Here is a 23,056-nt window from a genome sequence, read left to right on the forward strand (position 1 = left end):
CAGTACCCAAATGATCGCGAAAAGCCGACGGCGTCCGTCTGTGGACGAAACACTGGAAAGGCAAGCGCACCGAGTAGAGAGGAGGAGAGTAGTCCAGGTCAAAGGCGAGAGGGAGGCAACGTCACGAGGCGGAAGTCAATGTCCGTGCGAAAGCTGGGGATGGTCTGAGTTTGCAGCAGCGTCAGGCAGCAAATGCCGCTGCCGTACGAACACGACAAAGGAGCGAAAGCACCGCCTGGTTTGGCTGCCCGAAGTGCGGCGCAAGAAACGGCCAAGTCGGCGCAAGTCTGCGTGCGACAGAAGCCGAAGAAAAAAATAAAGAAAGATCTATTAGTGGATCCTAAGAAAAATCTTTAGGATGAGCCTTGAGAAACGTCACGGACGCCCCCCTTTGGGAAATGCTAACACTGACCGCGTAGCGAAGCCAAAAGAGGCAGCAAGAAATGGAGGAAGGAAAAGAAAAAGCCAAAAGAGGGAGCAAAAACAGAAAAGTGACGGGGTTAGCTTTAACGTGTCCCTAAGGAAGACGTGTGTGTGCCCAAGGACCCACCAATGAATCTCCCTTTCTTTTATTTGTTTATTTTTAAATGAGCTTCAATGCGCTCGGACTTAAATAAAATACATACTCAGAGCCTCGAGGCAACGCCCTTATTCACGCACAAGTTCCCAAGGTCGCGTGGCATGTAACAGTGCCTGCGTGGTAGCCCTCATCCAGCAGTGCCCCTGCCGGGAGGTGCGCGAAGCCCAAGTGGAATTTTGCCTCCACGACGAACCCATCCGCGGATATATTGACACTTCCCGCCGTGCGCCCGTCTCCCAGGAGCATTGACACGAGGAGGGGACGACAGCGAGGATGAACCAAAATATTTCGCGACCGCACATTGCCGCGAAACGCCAACATCCCACAGTGCATGGCACCGTCATCCAAGAGTGAAAGTGACGTTTGCCGCTACGCAAGTGGTGCTACCGCAAAAATGAGTCGTTGTGTGCCGTTTCTGCGCACCGAGCGAGGCAAAGGAATGTGATGCGCATTGCACAAATGACCACAAGCTTTATTAACCTAAGGCATGACACAATCATGGTATTGCTTGAGGAGGCTTCGGTAAAGAAGCGATCAACTCCTGGGCTAGCGGAGGAGCGTTTTCGTATGCCTTTACGCACCGCGTGCTCGCGCACGACGCTTTTGTACACAACAGCCGGAAGAATGATCTTGGTGGTTGAAGGACTGAATGTACAGGTAGAAAAGTTCGCGGCGGGCTACACAAGCTCTGACGGAAGCATCTTGACACAAAACAGGAGGAGTACCGGAACCAGCGGCGCGTCAAGGATCCTGCCAATTATTTCATGCGTCGAACCAAGAATCACGCGACAAAGCAAACAATGCTTGTTTTGTACATACGAAAAAAAAAAGAAACGCTGTGCTGGGGTTAGGTAAAGCGCTTATCAAGCCAATTCATTGCCATAAATTTGCGAGTGAAAAGGTGTTCGGCTATTTGAGTCCGTGCTTTCGCGCACGAGGCTCGGATCGTTAGAATCGGAGACGTGATTGTCATGTGATACGCGCTCCACGGAAGAAAATTTCTGTCGTGTGAATTTGTTAATGTGTCCTTATTCAGACGCCTCTCTCTTCTTCCACCCGGTTGCAGCACTCGATAGTTGGCCGATGCTTGACCTAAATATAATATGAAATTTTGAAGATTGCAAGTTTACGGAAAATTGCAATACTTTATTTCTGTTTTTGGCGTTTGTATGATTGTGAGATCGCTACTACTACGCACAAAAAAGAAGACTCTACTATATGCAGTTGTTAGACACTTGCAAAACTTTTGTTGAACAAAAAAACTATCATTTTTATATTTAGAAAAAAACACTCTTGCTGTGTACCAGAACAAGTTTTCCTTCTTGTCAGGGCACAAACACAGGAACATTCTCTTTATCGCACCACAAAATATTTTCTGAAGAAACGTAGCTCTATTTCAAGTTTTTTTGACTGATTAAATAAATGCTGGTCGTTTATGTTCGGAAACAATATTTTTATTAAGTAACAGTGCAGCGAGTGCTAGATGACACGTAAATATTAAATGCAATAATTTAAATATTCATTTTAAGGTAGAAATTTCGCGCCATATAATTAAGGGTTGTTTAATAATTTGTACAGAAATGTTTAAATTGTGAGATACATTACAACAGAGACAATTCTACTTTTTGTTTTACTAGTATATAAGAAAATTCGGCTTCTTAGAATTTTTAGTTCTGAACAATACGTTGATGCCTCCTTCAGAGTTAGAATATTAAATTGTGAACACTTTTACCAAAATATTTCCAAATTATAAAATTAACAAACTAAATCGGGAGGTATACTGAAGGAAACAAAACTCAGCATGGGAAGGTCCGAGCTATAAGTGTCGCGTAATGTGTTCAATACGAAATCAACAATGCCTGATATTTGAGACATGAAGTGGAGGAGTAAAATATGTGGCAATTTCCCTCACACCTACCGTTCGTAAAAGGAATATAATTCACGTTGCAAATTTCTGAGCAGAGTTTTCATTTCTAGCCAAATATTCGGTTTGGCTATACTTATACAGGCTTGAAATACAGTAATTAAGTGATCTAAAGAACGTCCCGTGAAGATTGTGTATCATGGCTAACTGCTGGTTAATGAATGGCCAAACCAAATATGAGAGTTCCCTTCTAAACACTATACAAACAAGCTTGTAGTACCAGCTGTCAAGCCGCTCTTGAAATATTTAGCAACATTCTTATTCAAAATCTATCCACCTAAATAATGAAGTTGTCGGCGCGTAAATACGGATGACAAGAAACGGAAATACACGCAGATGTGTCAAAGGTACTAGCAACATTGGGATACAGAAGAACAAAATACGTTCTCCAGGAGTTTTTTTCTTTTTTTTGTAAATTTTCCGATACTGTTATTCTCTATGATGTTCATCAAGATTATAAATGAACTTTTCTATTTCTTTCCACAACTTAGATTTGAATTTATGGAAATCCAATATAGAATTATTTAACATACTAAACGCTATATGTCTTAATAAATGAGTCCCGTGACAGCCACAAGGAGGGTCTATATTTTCTGCAATACGCAGGTTTCACAATAAAAGTGGAATGATGTTAGGTGAAACACTCGTTATAAGTTGGATAGCACAACTGTCCGTATTTTGACAAAGACCGTGCTGACTTGCGACCAAGTTAGCACGGTGTTTGTCGCTTAACAAGTTTGTTCACACAATGTTTTCCCTGTTTATATCTAAACTGTGCAAACTAAATTGTATAAAATTTGCAGAGGGCGTTTTCATCTGAACTCAGGAGCGGTTTAAGCGTCGAATATTCAGTGGGGATAGAACAAATAGGTCTTGGGAGCTTTCTTGAAATCAAAGACTTCGTAAATGGAAGCTTGGCTGAATTTTTTTTTCTCAAGTTATTCGTGTTTCAAGAGGCCGAGGCGAAAACTTTCGTTTCTTCAGCATATCGGAGATGGCATGTTTGACCGCTCCCTATTTGTCACTTATCAAACTATTGCACTAGGACTCTTTATTGAAATTTTTGAAATAGTTTTCATGGTGCTGGTGAAGTAAAAGATATATACTTTGGATATGTTTTTTTAAAGAATGAAGAATTGCGTTTCTTTTTGTCATTTTTAGCAAAGTTTGGCAATTGTTCACGCGTTACCTATTTAAGTCATCTTAATGAACTTAATATGATAAGCAGGCCTAAATTTCATTTTTTTTCAATAATTATAAATTTAATATTGTATGTAAAATAAGCCAATTGTTTATACATTTGAATTAACCAATGTTTAAAAAATATTGCGAATTCTGGATTGCTTTTTTCAAAAACCTAAATTTTATTTTCTTTATGTTTTAGTGGTAGTAAGGTATGATAGGCGTTTACTATAACATAGAAAGTGCAGTATATTGTTGGCATGTCCGCAACGAAATCGTAAATCTCGTAATATATGCGTTGGGAATGCGCCTTCACATGGGTGCTGTTAGGTTCATATTGGGGCATGAATATAAGAAATTACCTAGTTTTAATACTCGTTTTAACATGTAACGTATAAAAAAGGGCATTGTGCATATTGCGGAGTAAAAAATGCTGTATTCGGAAGTTTTCTCGCGCTACACCTAAACCCCCTGCATAATTCTTGGCGCATTTCCGTCAAAGTAGAAGCCACATCTCCTCAGTCTTTCATTTCCGGCTCTGAGTTACAAATAGTGTAAGTTAGATGGGCACCTAGTGGAGGATCACGCCATTAAGCCTGCGCGCCGGCCTGCCGTCAGTCTATCCAGCGGGCTTCAAAGGATCCTTTACGTGTGGCCTATCTCACAAGCACATCGCAAATAGAACGCTACCGCCTGCTAACTTTATTGCCCTCCAATCTTAAGAAGACCGATATTTTGAAAGCAACCCCTGAAGCAACGAAGCACGCTTGACAGGTCAAGAAAACTCAGAAAAGAAATGGAGATCTGCGTGACAGATGACCCGTACGAAGAGCATCCAAGTGACAAAAAGGATGTGGCTCTTACTCTACCGTACTGTACGTCAGATGCGAACGACTGCTCAAGAAAAAAAAAAAGAAAGATATCGTGCGACTTTTTGTTGACGTAAATGAAGTCTACGACACAGAGCGGTTGATGACACGCTCGATTAGGGAAGCCTACCAAAAATTCATACCGGCCGATCCCGAATAAGAAAAGGCCTAACCAAATTTCATTTCCTTCAAACAGTGAGCAAAAAAAAAAAAAAAAAAAAAACTTGACGAAGAATTTGTGCGCGTGTACTGTGCCAACTTCTAACTTTCCCTCACATCATTGCCAAAGGCCACAGGGAAAAGGACCACGACATGTCAAGATGTTCAGGATGTTTTTTTCTTGTGAAATCCCTTAGAAAATTGTTTCCTGTTAGTATGTGAACCCTTTTGCAAGAGAAAATGTGTCTCTCTTGAGAAATCAGGCATTGGACCATGAGATGAGCTAAAGTTGGCATTGTGGGAGCCTGGCAGGGAGTTTCTAATAAAAAAAACTGGATGTAACAACTTTAATTTACGAGTTCAAGAAGTGGACGACAAAATGTATCTCTTACATCAGACGCCCGCAGCGAAATGCCATATGCCTCTAAAAAGCGAATGTCCAGCCACGTGCCGTGGTCTTACACATCGATTTTGCCGAAAGGTGGAGTGCTGTTGTCCAACTTGCCGTGTAAGGTTACCACTGAAAGATCACGATGGTGACGATGTTTCCATGCGTAGCCATGACCACAATGGGAAAGATAAGTTTTAAAGTGGTGAGTGATGACTTTCCAACATGACTCCGCACACGCGCTCTTAGCCCGTGCATTGATCGAATAACGACTTAAGGAGTGCCGTGTTACCTGATGTAATTTATATTTCTGAAAGAGCTACAATCTTCCAAGTATAGTTTCCAGTTATACTTATTCGAGAAGAAGACATATGTCACCAAGTGAATTTACTCAACGTCAAGGCACGAAAAACGCGCGTGCGAAGGAGTGGGCGGTGCTTCCAAGCGTCGCACATCAATGCAAAAGTTTAAAACAACAGAGTTGAATTCTGTTACAGAAGTGCGCACCTTTATTGACAAACTGAGCCGTAAAATATTTTGATACTGCTTCGTGAGAAACTAAGCCATAAAATCGAGGAGATAGTGCTTTTTTCAATCGCTCAACAGGAGCCAACCCGTTTTCGGGAGTCGAAGAAGGGTTGGGAGAAGGTTAGAACGCAACGCCATTCAGTCCTCTTACGTGTGGAGCAAAGCAAAGCACCGAGGGGACAATACCGTCATACTAGAAAAGGCTTTTAAAACTCCAGAGTAGTAGGACATATATGCTAGGACCATGAAGCACACATAGGAGCATGTTTCAAGATTGAATCCCCCTCGCCCCTCTAAGAGTGGGATCTCGGCTGCGTTCAAGTCTTCAACAGTGAATTGCCTGAATGCTGACAACGCTCTTTCGTTCTACTGTACCTTTTTCTTCCTCCGACGTTTTGTGCGCTGTTTAATATTATTGATGTACCAACTAGCACAAATTACCATTTTACTACTGACGTGCGTAAACGTTAACTCGATATCGCAGTAAAATAGTTCTTAAAAACGTGCCTCCTTCTAATAATTTCCATGTCAATCTTTTGTGCTTCTGAGTGTTTCTTTACTCACCTTTCCTGTTAGAGAGAGGCGTCAGTCCCGCGCCGTGTACAGCTTGCGTTCTGTCCCCATATGTGGTCTATCAAAAACGTACTTGAACACGAACTTAGAGCGCTGAGAATTCTAAAGCGAACAGTAAACACGTTTTGTGACGATTAAATGACTGTGCGTGCTTTAAAAATATTTCGACAGAGTTGTACAATTCTGTAGTATTTCTACGATCTCTCAAGTTTTTAATTCACTTGTTAAAGATCTCCCTGCGTTATTTTGGGCAGGAAAATTTTAACGCTTTTTTTTTTTGTCAACTTCAAGCATATAAGTCTGCTATCATCTCTTCCAACCGGTGACTTTTTCAACTTGACTGTGTATAGTGTTAAGCTGAAAATGTATATTAATTTTTACTTCTGAGTTTTTTTGTGTTTATTGGGTGTGTGCGAAACAGTAGGTGACCAGCTTTGATGTGTGTTTTATACCCTGAATAACTAATATTGCTTTAATTTTCTGGTAATAAGTCGAGCACGAGCTCTTAACATCAAGCAAGGTAACTAGATGTACCTAAATGTAAGTACAATTCAATACCTTGATCATCTAAATATCGGTTCTGAGAGTGCAAACACTTACTTTGTAATTATAAATATTGGAAGCTTTCGTAAAGTGTGACTTTACGAAAGCCTCAAGAGCTGCGCTCTAATTCGGCGTTACAGAGAACGGTGCTTTTTTTCTATCAAAATTGAATTTTGATCCTAAAACCATACCTGAGTTGAGATAAAGACACCCATAAAAAGTTGACATTTACAGGTATGCTAACATCCTTTTCTACCCACAATCTATCCACCCAGCTTCTATCGAATTTTTAGGGATAACTCGCCGTTCCATTTGGATCCAGAAGTTAAAAAACACGGGATGAAGTATACCACGGGAAGCAAATATCGAAAGTATTGTTCCATTGCCGTTCATTCGTTAAAGTGAGCGCTTTTGAGTGAACTTTTGTTTTCGAAGCCAACGTCGGGGTTTCCAACCACGTGGTTTCCGCTCATTCCAGAGAAGTTCGAATGGGTAACGATGTGCAACCGAAGAATAAATTAACACCTACATATGTCAGTTTTACTTTATAGAGGTATTTATTTTCATGCAAAAAAAAAAATGTCTTTATGAAAGAATGAAGTACACAAGGGATTATCTAAAAATAAAAACCCTTTCAGCTAGAAAGTCAGAACTTGTCATATTGATTTTTTTTTATAAAAAACCGAGGTCGTATTTTATGTTCCCTGTGTGCCATTCAGATTACGTATATACTACATGCGCGTACTCCAATCATTATTGCTATTCTTTTTACTCTCACAGCAAGTGCGACGCATCACACTTTTTTTTTATTGACTTCTAGATGTCTTTTTATCCGTAAGGCTTTGGTGAAGAATAATTTGCAAAATAATGATTAGGGTTAGTGCTTTACCTTCGCTTATAACTTATCTTGAAAAACATGTTTTAGAGGAAATGGCCTTCGTTCTTCAGTCTCGTAGACTTGAGCATCTAATAATTATTTCCTTACGGGTTTACATCTAAACGGCAAACGCTCCGCACAAACTAAAAATAGGGCCCAAGGCTGTTGTGCTGGCGACCCTTTCAAGGCAACCTACTTCTGATCACGTATGTTGCCTCCTATAGTCAGTTACAGGTCAAGAAGGTAGCGGCAAATGCCCCTCAAAGGGAATCATATATCCCTCCGCCACCTTTGCATCCAATAGCGTCCCACCGTTTCCGTGACGTCGCGGACAACGCGCGAGGAGGGTCTTGCCTTTCTGTACATATTTGCTTTATCTTTCTACTTTGACTTAGCATTGTGGAAGCCACGAGAGGGAGATTAGAGTTCTCCCCGACCGACGGAAACAAATACGACTTTCGGGGATTAGCTTCCCCCCCGATGGATACAATGGCTGCTTTCAGGGGCTCGGTTCCCTCTCCGATGAATACAAAGGTCGCTTTCTTAAAAAGTGGGATCGGAGACAAGTGGGAATCCATTGAAGCGGAACAAGGAGCGTTTCCAGTGAACTCTTCTTTTTACTGCGGAGAGATTTGAAACGGGCGCATCACACTTGTGGGAGGAGCTTCTCCCACCTTCTTGACTTGTAACCGACTATTCGCGACTCCAGCGACCTATAGGGGGCGCCTCCACCAAACAAACATGGCGACTGAGTCCAGGTCGCGTCGGCTCGGCCGGGCTGCCTGAACAGGTGGCGTGTTCAATTTAACAGATTTCCTTTTGTTTAATGCCCGATTTTATAGGTATTTGAACTGAGACGGTTAAGTGCAGCCGGTGCGCATAAACTTGCAAAGCATGGTTTTGTTTTCCCGGTGTTTTTTGTTCTTTTCATGTCAAACTTTCGTTTCGGAGATTTCGTTCAAAACCGAAACTATGGGCTCCGGAGGGGCGGTAAAATACTAATCAGTTTTGATCATCTAAGTGGCAGTGACTACAGAATTCTTCCACCGAGAGTAATTTTCAGCTAACTTGGATGCCTCAACCATGCGACTTCTGTGTCCGCGAAATCGAGCTTTTGTGCGTATCCACGTTCAAGAAACAGCTCCAGTTGTCTGCTCGGTCAACAACACAGGTTGCAGGAAAATTACGAAAATTAAGCACGCGCTCCTTGAGCCAAGGAGCATGTTAACCCGCCGGCACCTCACTAAGCAGCTGATACTCGTATTTCAATTCAGGTTTTAGTAGCAATCGAGAAGTCATTTTGACGAGCGGGTTATGTATTATATTACGTACTATGTCCCACTAAAACGATATTAGTATATTCTTTGGGTTGAAATATGAGCTTAGTTGACTAGATATTAGGTGAACTGCCAAATAAAAGTCTATTTGACAGACAGAGAGATACTACTTAAACTTAGCCAAATGGTTCTAGCCGGCAGCACGGAGACAAACTGAAGAGAGTCTTCATTGGAGTTCACTGAACGGAGAAAAGAAGTTTTTTTTTTTTTTTTTGTGGTTGGTCAATTTGAACGATGTAGACATATATTGCTGCTGGCTTTGACGGGGGTATAATATAAATATTGGAGGCGCGATAGATCAAAATGCCGTGACAGCTTCTAACGTTGCGAGACGCGTCCCCCACCTTTTGAAAACAGATAATTTCCCTCATTCATCATTTGCAGCGAGCAGGTTTTCCTGAATCAAGTAATTTCGAAATCAGCCCAACTCCTTCAGAGTGGTCCAGAGGCTTTTTCGATGAAAAGCAGCCAAGATGAATAGCCAACGCACCGACCAGCGTGGGTGGCTTAAACTTGAAGCTAATCGAACACAACCAAATTCAACAAAAGCACCTATCGAACCTTCCCATTCACTTGACTGCGACATTGGTGCTCACTCCAGTGAAATGCCTCGTCTGTCGTCCTCAGTCCACTGTTCTACATCCTTATAAAGAAACCCTTTATCAGTTACCAAGTAGTCGTCACTTTGAATCTGTTTCGAGACAGACAAGAAATCAAAACGTTTTTCCGTGGTTCCTCCCCCTCCAAGAAATCGAAAGCACGTAACCGTGTGTTGTGGAGTAAACGGACTTTCAAACACGTGATGGAAGGAAACAATCTACTGAGGCTTCACCACACTGATTAACACTCAGGCGGACCTTCGTGAAATTATACTGTACGCCATCGCGCCGACAACAACTGTCCGCGAAAGCCATCAGAGACGCGGAGGGGCGCGGAGCCACCTGGACCGGCTGGTTCCCGGTTTTCCCGCTTGGCGGCGTCCGTTTTGCTGGAGTCGCGAATAGGCGAACTGAGTTTTGCTATCTCCAAAGGAGCACCCTTTCCCCCTTTCCTTTTTCACGGAGTATGCCAACTCCTCCTAGATACGATATGTTAATTTCACATCACACCCTCAACCTTTCTTGACACCTCTTGATACCTCTTGATACCTTCGAACCGTGGTGACTCAACACATTGGTACGAGTGACGCTTTGGCTAGTCGGTGAACGAACGTAAGGAACTAGAATGCACAGACACACAGCGCCGAGTGTGTCTTCTAATTTGTTTTTGTGTTCTTTTGCTTGCGCTATGTTCACCGTTTTTAAAAATTCAGAACAGCATGAATCACCATAAAAAGCTATACCTGGATTTAACCGAACAATAAGCTCGAGGACCGTTAAGTGCATGCAACATGCCATCTGGACCGATGAACCGTTGGAACGGGAATACTTATGCATGCCCATCACGTGTAGTCACATATTGCAAAGCGCACTCGTTATTAGCCCGTAAGGAATGTAGCTCCAAGCGCTGAGAGGAAGCTATATATAAACCTTACAGACTAATGACGCGTACGCTTTGAAGCCTAGACAAAGAGCTACAATGTCCATTAACTGAAAATGCGTGCGTTTGCATGCCCGCAGTCGGTCTCTGGGGGCAGGTCACGTAATTGAGTGCTTAATTACTTTCGGCTGCTGAGCAATTTTAATTGTTTTTTTCGCGGTTTGGTGATTCGCCTTTTTATTTTGACCCAATTATATTGTCAATTCTTTGTAAACTTTTCTTTTCGATTGACTGCGCACATACTTCTCATCTTCTGTACATTTTGAGCAAGATAATATCTTAATGATATCCTACGTTTTCACTCAAGCAATCACTCGAGGAATACGAAATATAATAATAACGGCACTCTACATTTGCAGCTATTGTCATATTTAGGTCATCGTCGGCTCGGTATTTCTCGGTAACTTGCGAAGATATTAAATGCAGCGCAAAGCAGATATCGTTTACGACGGAGTACATGCTCGATTTGCGAACTTATTTGTTTAGCGGTGGTTGTACTGCCAATACAGATTCAATTTGATAGTTGCTTGATTGGTTTTAAACTACGATTATATGTTGATACAATATTTAGCGTCGATATTTTATAGGTTTCAGTTCAAACAAAGTCTATAAAATGTCTCCTCATGTCACTAAATGGTAATAGTGACGATACCCGATAGAAATCTTATTCCATCCTAATACCACCTTTAACGAAGGCAGTCTATTGGCTTCTGTAGCTATAAGGTTGTACAAAGTGTATTCTACCACGGAGGTAAAGGGTATATTAGTAATTGGCGATGCAAATACTAAACAATCCCGATACGGCATCCAAGTTCAGGCTGTAGGCTTTTGCTGAAAAGAAATGGCCTTTGAATGACAATAATAGTCCCTGGAGAGGGAGAACAAGGGGGACGAAGGACGAACACATATCTCCAAACACATCTAGGTGACAGGTGCGCGACCGAAATATCCCGCCTTTTCGGTCGCGCGCCAGCCACATAGCTGTGTTTGGAGATTTATGTTTGTTCTTTGTCCCTTCGCTCCACTTCTCTAGCGGCTATTACTGTCATTCTAGTCCAGCTCACTTGCATCTTCCTATTAATTGCATTATAATCAGAACCTATGAAGCATGCTAACTCATGGCGATGAAAAATATCTTAAATATTTTCGATAAACTTTTAAATAATTCAATGTTTCCACAGTTATTTCACATCTCGAGTCTATATGCACGCCTCTGAGAAACTGTAGACAATCGATACAAGTATGTTGGTAGAAATAGGGTCGAAGAGAAATTCACTAGAGTAGTTAAGAAGTTCTAAATATCTCTATAGATTAAAACGACTCGGACTTGAGTCGAGATAAATTGTCTTGTTTCTTTCTTTCTCTCAATAGACTACCCGAACGCATTTTTGTTCTGCAACAAAGATAAGTCGTACCACAGTGGGCGCACTGTAATCGCAGTTATGGAATTGGTTAAATGAATATTTGGAACTAACATTATTTACAAAAAAAAATTACCTGACCATCGGTTTTGGAATAATATTATTATTTGCAGAGAACGATGTATTTCTAAGGAAGGGGTGTCCAGAGTGACATGGAGTTAGTCCCATAGACAGAAGTACAAAAGTTGAATGAGCCGCAGGAAAATAAAAGGGAAGGGGGGGGGGGGGCTATTTTTAGCAAGGAGCGATATGGAGGGAACTAAACACAGCAGAAAAGAATAATTATCAACTACAACAAATTACACCAGGCAGCAGAACGACTCTTCAAGCGCTAAGCAAAAATGAATGCATGGTTCGCTAGGCAGTCACTGCCCCTGACTCCCGTTAAGCTTGTACGGTTCAAACTTCGTTCTAGAACAATAAAAGAAACAGGGCCACTGGACAGATACCTGTGTCGAAAAACAGTCCAGCTGAATGCGCATTGTGTAGTACAAGACTGCCAAGTCTGTAAGGTTTTTTTTTTTAAATTATATGACTTTTTTTTTTTTTTTTTTTTTGGGGGGGGGGGGGGGGACAAAGGCAAGGCAGGGGGAGTAGGAGGGGGCGGGGCACGCTTACAAGCGATCCGCGAGCCGCACTTGAGCCCGCGAGGAGCCACAGCTTGGCCACCCCTGCTCTAAGGTCATTGTGTTCCCCCCAAAAAATAGGTTCCCACCTCTGGCGTGTGGCTGCTAACAAAGACAACACTGTGATTAACGAACTCTTCACCAGTACATGAAACAAGAAAATAATTATCATTTGTTTTCTACGTAATTTTATGTATAGCTTGACTTACGTATAAAACATGCCGGTCTTTATAACTTAGCAGAGGTCTGTCAATTAATATAAAAATGATTTCGGTTGGTTTTTCAGGTACAAACACAAGACTAAGGGCCCATAGATATGTTTCGTGTTGTTGTACGCCAATGGTATTAAAATTCTACCACGGGAGAGCACGAAAACGTTTTTACAACTAACCCTAATAAATGTTACTCAAGCTATCATATGAACAATCCGGCTTTTCGCTGACGATTGTGTGTTGTATAGAAAAATTAACAACCAAACTGACCTTGACATCCTACAAAGTGATATTAACAAGGTCCTCGACTTGTGTGTAAAATGGGAAATGCAACTAAACGTAAATAAATGTAACCTGGTTTCATTCACTAGGAAACCCTCAGTCTCATCTTTCTGTTATGCCCTAAAGAACGCTTCTCTACCTGCTGTCTCATCTTACAAGTACCTCGGCGTGCATCTTACCTCGAATCTGTCTTGGGTTGCCCACATTAACATTACAACTGCTGAATCGTCACCTACTCTCGGGTACCTAAAGCGAAACCTAAAAGCCGCACCCGCGCATCTACGCCATCTAGCCTATAATACCTACGTACGCCCAAAACTAGAATACGCTTCACCTATCTGGAATCTTCATCAGAAGTACTTAATTAACCAGTTAGAATCTGTCCAAAACCGTGCCGCCCGATTCATATCATCATCTTATTCCCGATTTGCCAGCGTCTCCCTTCTTAAGCAAAATAACTCTATTCATCCCCTCGAGACTCGTGGACTAATCGCACTTCTTTGCTTACTTCATCGGTTGCATTATAACCCCGGTCTCTCCAGCTCATCACTTTTAGAACCACCAAATAGAGTGTCACATCGTCAAAATAACAGCAAAACCTTTAAACGCCTTTTTGGTTCAACGTTAGCATTTAATAACTCAGCACTTCCTCAAGCCATCAAACACTGGAACGGTCTTCCCGACGACATTGTCATCATATCTGATGCAAAAATGTTTCGAGTGCACTTACTAACTTCTTTCTCATCCCAGGCTAGTATGCAAGCTGACAATCTTCGGTGCTCCGTTATTATTAGCATTGTATTATGTTATTTTGTCCCAAAGTGTTTACCATGACTGATTTAACTACTTTTAGTTATTGTCCTGTGCTTATTGTCGTCATTTGTCGCACATCAGTATGTTCTAATTTCAGTTATTCTTTTGTTTCAATGTTTTTGCGTTGTACTATATGCCTTTGTTAGAAAATAACCCCCCTCATGTAATGCCCACCGGGCCTTTGAGGTATTTTGAATAAATAAATAAATAAACAGCACATGGCCAGCGTTTGGCGGTTCGTTTATGAGTCTTCGAACTTTACCCTAAATGTGCCAGGTAACACATTTTATATCCGATGTAAGCACGACTTAATTACTCAATTTCTAAGTGAGAGATAAAAAAAAGGAAATAAACTGTTCCTCTCGACCTGCACCACCTGACGGTATAACAGGTTTGATCCAATATAATATAAAAAATGAGGGCCGTAATTGACCAAACGTTTCTTTAGTCCTTAAAGCCAATTAAAAAGAAAAACAGGGAGACAGCTGAACATTGGCATTGGAACGAACTTGGAGAATCTTGCGAGCAATTGTGAGTATTTGTGTTTCGTTTTTTTTCCTTTGGTATTAAGTTATTAATTGTTGTTCCGCTTGGTCCTGCCTCTTGTCTTCTGTGTTCTTGACGACGAGGAAGTTGTCTTCTTTAAAATTTTCGTACTGGAATATATAAGAAAATGGATTGGAAACAATGTTAAAATTTTATTCTCTTTTAATGATTTTATATTAAAATTTGTTATGTATTTCTACGTATCTTGGCGTTCTCATGTATGTTTTCATTTTATTTCTTAATTGTCTGTCGCCTTAATTATTTTTTGAGGGGGGGGGGAGGAGGGAGCAGAGAGCGTTGTAATTTTTCGTTGTTTTTGATTTTCTTAATGATTATATTTTACAGCAAGAGATTATTATTATAGCTATACATACCCTAGTATTTACCTATTTACATATTTACATTTTCCCCCGAAGGAGAAGGATCACACTTATAAAACTTCATGTTTGCATCCTGTATTCTTATCATATGTTGCTATTAATCTTTTTTTTTTTTTTTTGAGATTGGAAGGAATGAGGTTATGTCTTGAAACAGACACTAAATATTTAGTCGTTTTCGTCAGTATTACTTTTCTTTTCGTACGTTGTTTGTTGTTGGTGGTCGGTCTTGAGGGGTGCAATAAGAGATCAACCTCTTTTCTTTTTCACTGTCTGTCTTGGTTGTCCGTTCCTGAACACTGTTGCTTTGAGAGTAGATGACTTTTCGTTCCAGTTTTATTGTAGATACTCTCGTTACTCTTGCTGAGAAGCCCAGAACCTGGAACTAGTCTTAGGTCCTCGTAACCTGTTGTTTGGGGTCTTCTCTGTGGATGGCTGTTTGTCGCGGGTGGTTAGTGGAATCCCAGGGAAGGAAACTGGCTCACTCCCCCTGATCATGTTGTGGGCCTTCCAATTGCCATTGATTGTGGTGTTGGTTCAGGATGGAAAGCTAAGGAGCACGACTGAGAGAAACCAGTCTAATAACAGCGAGCGTCCACCTTACTTTTCTAACATTAATTTCACTGAAAGAAAACTTGTCGCGCACGTGCGCCACGAGTTTAACGTACACTGATATATCTCGGTCCTAGTCTGCCACGTCTCCTGGCACTCAGTCGGTACATGCACTACAAAGAACAAATGAAGACGGAAGCGCATGAAATCAAGTTATATATTGACGACAAGATCTGAGTTGATCGAGACCGGGAAACAAAAAGTTAATTTCCCATGCCGATTTCATATGTTCTCGACAAACCAGCTAGTGTGTGGATTTTCACGGATCTTAATGGAATTTTAAACTGCCACGACCGGTTTATACACTAACTTCTAAGCTCTAACACTGGACGCCTTGATTAGACACTGATGATAACAGGAACTGGAAACCTCGCTGCATAATACAATCACACGCGATGCCAACATAGATTAGAGCCTGCATTGTGTAAATAATTGTGGTTAACAATCAAATTCTTCCGATTTCCGTGGGGCATATGATTTACTTAACAATAAAATTTAACCCTCGGGGGTGTCAATGACTTGAACTTGCTGAAGTAGAGCTTCTGGCGCCGCATATCGAATCTTATAAATATGAGAGAAGATTGACAGGTAGCTAATACAATATTAGTCATTAGGCCAGCTAAACGATTCAATCAATGTGCCAATTACTTGATCATCACATTAATCGACGGACAGTTTTCCAAAACATTACTTACCCGAAAGACGACCCACCATGTGTTCGAAACAGGCATCATCTCAGGTATAGAAAGTTAGAGAAACGCCTAACTTGGCGATGATATGGGATTGCGCCAAGGCAATAATTTGTAAGTACGTCTATGCCTTGACTTCATCGGGCTTTTTAAGGACCTAGATTTTCAGCCCCAAAAAGTAAACGTTTACCTAAAGGACTGTAGTACCTGAGACCTTCGTCCTGCCTTCTGTATGTTCAATGACGCATGAAAGTATGACGTAGCCCTACATCGGCCCTCGTCACTACCGCGGAAGCATGTGTCCTTGGTGGATGAGCAGATGTCGCGTTACCGACATAGAGATGACGAAACGCGCGAAATGAGTACATCACTCTTCCACGCCTAATTGTGAATGGGAAAGAAGGGGGGGGGGGGGGGGGGGGGGGCTCTCGCTGCGTTCTGTTTCGAAATTGTTCTACATAACGTAAGAACTGATCATCGCATATCTGAATGTAAATTGCCTTTTCGCGAAAACTTTTGACTAAACTGTAATATTGACTGCCCATAAAACATCTGTTACAACATAACCGATTCAACTAATTACTGAAAAATGCGTCTCTTTTGTGTATACAAAGGGGCATGCTCTAAATGCTCGCATTTATTGGTCCTCTGAGACACGATGTTGTACTTGACGTCACAGTTTTCCGTGACGTTAGGGTATCGTCTGACGTGATATCAATATTCCACGTACATCATGGAGTCTCGTGACGTCCAGTGTCATGAGACGTAAGGGTTTCTCGAGAAATGATAGCGTCATATCACGGTATAATGTCACCTGACGTCCCAGTATCACGCGACCCCCATGGTGTCATGTGACGTCAGAGTGGAACGTACAGAACGATGACCTGAGCGCTGTCTCCATTAGGACTCACCACGGTTCCTCCACCACGGTCAAACACCAACTGATTGGAAACCTTGACGTCATCAGCGTGACGATAGCGTCAAAGCTAAATCCCAGGAGCGGACGCGATAACCCTAAGAGCAGACCCTATAAAAGCTTTGCATTAAAACGAAATACATTTGAGTTCATTTGTTAACTTATTTCTGAATCCGCCGAGTCCGATAAGCACACAATAAATACGACATTTTTGTAACTGTTTCCCTCCTTTTTTTTGTAAAAATGTTGTTCGAATTCAGATCAAACAGCCTGCTGTCTGATGTAATGTTGTTCATCAGTGTTGGGAGTATACATTTTGTACCACTCAAACAATATGAAAACAAGTTTCGATTCACACATTTTCATAATATAACTTTTATAGAAGTTATACAAATATTACCGTTGTAAACTTAGACTGAAACGGAACTGATTTCGTCGCAACCTCCTTTAGCAAAAAAAAGGCTATATTTAAATGCATTTAACACACGTATTCTTGTATTTGTGTCCGAATTTAAAATGCTTTTTGCTGGAATACATTCCGCATACTATTTCCGTGTAAACTAATAGTATGGAGAAAAAAAACTTTTGAAATGCATTCAAATGTATTTTAAAATGTGCTAAGAGCCCTACGAGCGCGTTGAAAATAAATATAAAATGTAGTTTTAGCTTTGATGGAACAGCGCGGATGAACAGTCACACTCACATGCACACAAAAGGAGACAGACTCGCAGCGCTGACTTACAACTCAGTCCTATATTTCTTCTTCCTCAAATCTTCAAGTTCTTCACCTTTGCCATTAATGAGAACCATTTAAATGTTTTACACACCAGAGACCAAATATCCAATAAGCATTAACAAATAACTAATAATTAAATAAATAAAAAAAACTAAAAATAGGATTAAAAATTAAATTAAGCGAAAAATTTCTCATCACTACTGGTGCTTTGATGACATCTCTAGATAATCCAATTCTTTCTTTGACGAAGCTAAGGATGGTACACTAACGCATTGGTTGTCCAACCTGGCTATTTTTTCAGCTTCGATGATCTCTCTTGTCAGCTGATTACCACTTCTGGCAATAACAGTGCAGTTACTCAGGTCCGCTAAACACCCACAATCCCGGCAATGGATTCCTAGATTTCCTGATATTACTCCGTTTATGTTGTAATTATGCTCTCGTAACCGGTAATTTCCTTAAATTGCATTTTTTCTGTACAGTATCAATACGTTATTATATTTCTTAAATAATGCTATTGAATATCCCACCCCGACCTCACAACTACAAGCCATTTAGTACAACAAATGCACAAATTAGTGCTCACCCACTGAAAGTAAACAAGAGAGCCCTCCCAGGATGCCAGTCACACGAAATATAACTGAAACATACATTGAGCACTTCACACAGTTTGCAATTAAAAACTGATTTATCATGTGCTACCGGTAAAATGGTAAACTCTATCCCCTCAGACTTCTCACGTTTCATTTTTTTATAAAAGCCTTATATTTAGAAAACACTATTTCCAAATCACTACATAATGCGCTTTTACGCTAGACAAAAGATAAGCCCTTCCTACCAAAAACAATCACACGTGCGACGAAGAAAGAAAACGTAGAAGAAACAACAGTAGAAACAGAACTAGTGACTAATGTCCTTGGAGGTCGAGAGAAAAAAATAAAAGCCGTTTCAAACTCCCTGTAAGGCCGAATTGAAGCGCAGCTCTTGAGGAGGAGGAGGGAAGAGTACTGAGGGCAGGTTATTCCCTTCTTCCCTCCTCCTCACCTCTTCATCCTGTCTGCTACACCTCCCTCCGAGCGGCGTCGCCGTCGCCGGCGGCGTAACCGTAAGGTCACGTGACTCTCGTGACCTCACGGGGGTCGCGTGACCTCATGGGGGTCACATGACCTCCCGGGGAGGGGGGGGGGGGGGTCACGTGACCTCACGGTTACGCCGACGGCGACGGCGACGCCGCTCAAGGTGGAAACGGGCGACTAAGAGCTGCGCTCTCAAAATAGTTTGCTATTGCACAACTTCTGCGACACGAACGTTGCCCCGACGCACATGTAAACAAGCATTAAAAACGAACTTGATTACTAAAAACGCTTTTCGAAACACAATTAAGCTTGCCATGTGCTGTCATAGGTGAGCTGCCGTCCGTCCGTTTTGGTCGGGGTCCGATGCTTTGAAATCTAGCCTAATGGAGGCGGATTAGCTTTCTGCTCTGGCGATGGCCGCAAACAAAGGCGGTTGGTCTCGGCACTAAGCGTTTTGCCTTGTAATCACCTGATCGGCATCCGGTTATCCCCGCGAAGGCACTCACGAAGACGTCCGGCACATGTGCTATCCGCCAGAAGGCACCCCAAAGTTCCACGAGAGGTGCCGTTAGGGTTAGCCAGGCGGGCGGGAAGATGAGCGACCTGTTGACTCGGTTGTAGCTGGCCACCAGTGGCGGGCAGATGGCAGCCATGTTGAATCGGACGTCACTTTACGATGGAAACGTGCACCTCGGAGCTTGAAAAGCTACACGAACGATCGAAAAACGTATCGCATATGCTTTTCTCGAACAATCATGGAGCCGTCCAGGAACTTTTCGGCGAGGATTCAGACGTCTTTCGGTTAGAAACGTAGAAACTCACGGAGTCGATGGTAAACACCATGAGACCAATTGGCCTCCTACTACAGTGTCGCCAACCGTGAGAAAAAAGTGAAATTTTGTTTCAGGAAATCTGGGGGCTTAGAATAAAATCTGTACATAAAAAAAAAAAACTTGTTGCTCGACATTTGCCGTTTTTACAAGTCAGGTTTTGGCAAAGCCTACCTGGTACGTTATTTGTCTTATTAGCCACATGAGAAACATTGTTTCAAGTTTATTTAGTTTGTGGCTAGGTGTTTATGTATTGTTGTAGGCGTCGGTTACGCTTATAACATTCCACGCGTTTATGTATAAAAGTGAATTTCGACTTTGCATAATTCCTACTTACAAATGTATTTCCAACTGTATTTCCAAATGTGTAAGTGTATTTCCAATATGTTTTCTGGAATATATTTGAATACTGAGAAAATCTAGTTTATTTTCAAACAACTCTTTTTGAAATAATTTCGAATGCACTAACATATTTTTATGCATTTAAGCGTATTCGAGGTGTACTCGGACGATATTCCCACTGAACATATATTTTGAGTATTTTCTTAGAAACGCATTTTAGTAAATAAATAATTGAAGGGTGTACTTTTAGGGCATATAAAAATACGATATGCATTTAAAAGGCATTTGATGTACATTTGGATATATTTCAAATGTATGAGTTTTCGCGAAAGGCTAGCTTTCCCCAAAAAGCTATAATAATTTTAGTTAAAAAAAACAAATTTATTCTCCTTTGAAATTCAATTTATTAGTCAGGTGTCACCGGAATTACGTTTTTAGTCAGTTTACGTTTTAGTTGTCAGCTGAATTTCGTTTTTATAAGACTGCCTGCTACACACTAGTCGAGCTGGTTCGTTGCAACCGACAAACGGCCTTCCCAATTTGAACCCATCTTTTATTTACCCCTCTGAAAACGAATGAATCACGATTAATGAGCCCTCTCTGGGATTTTTCACTAATCTGGTGTCCTCACGTCACAAACTCTTCGAACGAAATCCTTCGTAATCCCCTCAATACACGAGTGTGTGTGTGCTTGCGGATATTCTTCTAATCCGCTTGAACAAGCAACTTGATCCTTCGAAATTGCTCCGCCGGATTAATGTTCTGCCCTAAAAAAAAAGTTTTGTAAAAACAAGATTATACAACTCGAGCTTAGAAGCGCATAATCGCCTTGGCTATAAATGTTATAGTCATTTACTTACTTAATTCACTACCTATTCGGTAGGAAAAATGCACTCGCGCTTCTCAAATTTGCACACGCGTCTCAGCTCAAGGGTAGCTTTTTGTAAATTAGTAAGACGCTTATACCAAAATAAAAAGACTCATGGCCATGCCATATCTGAGCTAAACAATATGTTTTTTTTTTCTTCGGTACGATGATGGTTTCTACTGAAACTACGAACATAGCAACGACGTGAATAGTGTCTCATTAGTCAAACAGAAGTTCATAGACCACCATTATTTTTTTTTTCAAATATAAACTATTCCGGAACATATGTACAATACTAAAGTAATGAAATGCCCACTCGAGCAATGAAATTCATTACTCGGCCGTTCACATTTAATATTCTTCTCTAATAAACACGTTTCCAGCATTTTTGTTTTTTGAAAACTCTATGATTTTTTTAATGTTGTCTTTCGAATGGAAAATAAATAAATAAAGAAGAGTAAAAAAGGCTATGTCAAAAACGTAGATATAAATTAAGTGTTGAATGTGGTATTCGTTATTGAATTTTGGTAGCGTTCATATATACTTATTTTAATACAATACTCTTCTAGAATTGGGTAGATGCCTCCATCTTTTAATCTTGGATAACACACATGAGTACAAAAAAAAAAAAAAACGCAGACTCGAAGGCAGGAGCATGTGTATACAAGTGTAATGCGAAATACATCTAAATGGTTTCGAATACAAAATGATGATCAAGTGCATACACATCTCATTTAACCAATATTGGGTACTGTGTGCTCGCGTTCCACTTTGATTGGAAACGGAATAAGCAAATCATAATGTCAGGTCTCAAATTAATTAAAACAAAAAAAGCCGAAAGATTATTTGTTATATTTTAACTAGGAAGAAATTAGTTGATTGAAATTACGCATTTACTCATGTTTTCTTTTTTGTTATGACCAAAATAAGACAATTTCTAGGAAACAGAGAAGAATTCCGAAACTTATTTGGATCTGCGGGATTCCTTATTTTATATCGGAGATGAAGGCGCGTATTGTTTAGCTTGGTTTGATTTTCCCTTGAATAGCTTAACTTTCCTATGGGTAGTTTAACATGTTGAGAAATACAACTATAATACCTGAAGTAATATTGCCACGCTCGTCGGAGAGCGACCGCGTGCGTGGCCGAGTGGTTATCGTGCTTGACTGTCGCGCGGAATGTCTAGGTTCGATTCCAGTCAGTGGAATGCTCTTTCATTCATTCTTTCAACATTTCGTTCTCGTGAGTTCGAGAACATTCTCGTCTGATCGAGTTGTGAAAATTCCAGTCGCCGAACATTCTAGGCTGATTGTTCCAGAAGTCAACGAGCGTACATAAGGGGCTCCTAGTGGTGATCTGCAGTCAGTCTCGCCCCAGCGTTCGACTCTGCTGTTACGCCGACTTCGACGTCCGCGAAGCTCTGTTATTATGTTTTGTACCCTTTTATTTTTGTCACAAGTTCGCCACATTAAACGTTTATTTCTTCCTGTTTATTTATTTTGGTTTTTGCCACCACCCGTGACATTTTGGTGGAGGTGCGGGGTACCGCGTGCCCGTGCAGCGTTCCCCTCCAAGGGCCCGCAGTGCAAGTCCGATTCCCGGCTCGGTGAGAAGACCACTCACCGCGGAACCTGAAACTCGGAGCAGCCGCCGCACTAAGCGAGAGGATCCTGAGTACGGTTTGCTGCTGGACAAGCCTAAGCCGAAGAAGACGTCGATGGCCAACCAGTCGCGTACCCCCGCCGCTCCTGCCGTCGTCTACCTACCCGTCGCTCCTCGGACACCAGCTCCCTTCCACGGCGAAAGCCATGAAGACATCGACGATTGGGTCCAACAGTACGAACGGGTGGCCCGTCATAACGGCTGGACACCAGAACAGTGTCTACAGAATGCTTACTTCGCCTTGGAAGCAACCGCTCGGAACTGGTTCTAGAAATACGAAGCATCGATCACCTCCTGGGAGCAACTCAAAGGTGAGTTGCAAAGAAAATTCACGAACCAACAACTAAGAGAAGGCGCGGAAGAGCTACTTCAAGCGAAGATCCAAGGCCCTAACGAGAACGTCGTCAGCTTCGTGGAGGATGTCCTGCGACTCACCAACCGCGCCGATCCTCAAGCCTCCGAAGCGAAGAAGCTGAGAATCCTGATGCGAGGCGTCAAAGAAAGCATTTTTGGCGACCTTGTACGAGTCCCGCCTACCACAGTCGAAGG

The sequence above is a fragment of the Ixodes scapularis genome, unplaced genomic scaffold (assembly GCF_016920785.2).
Source record: "Ixodes scapularis isolate PalLabHiFi unplaced genomic scaffold, ASM1692078v2 PGA_scaffold0__279_contigs__length_252992795, whole genome shotgun sequence".
Classification (NCBI taxonomy): Eukaryota; Metazoa; Arthropoda; class Arachnida; order Ixodida; family Ixodidae; genus Ixodes; species Ixodes scapularis.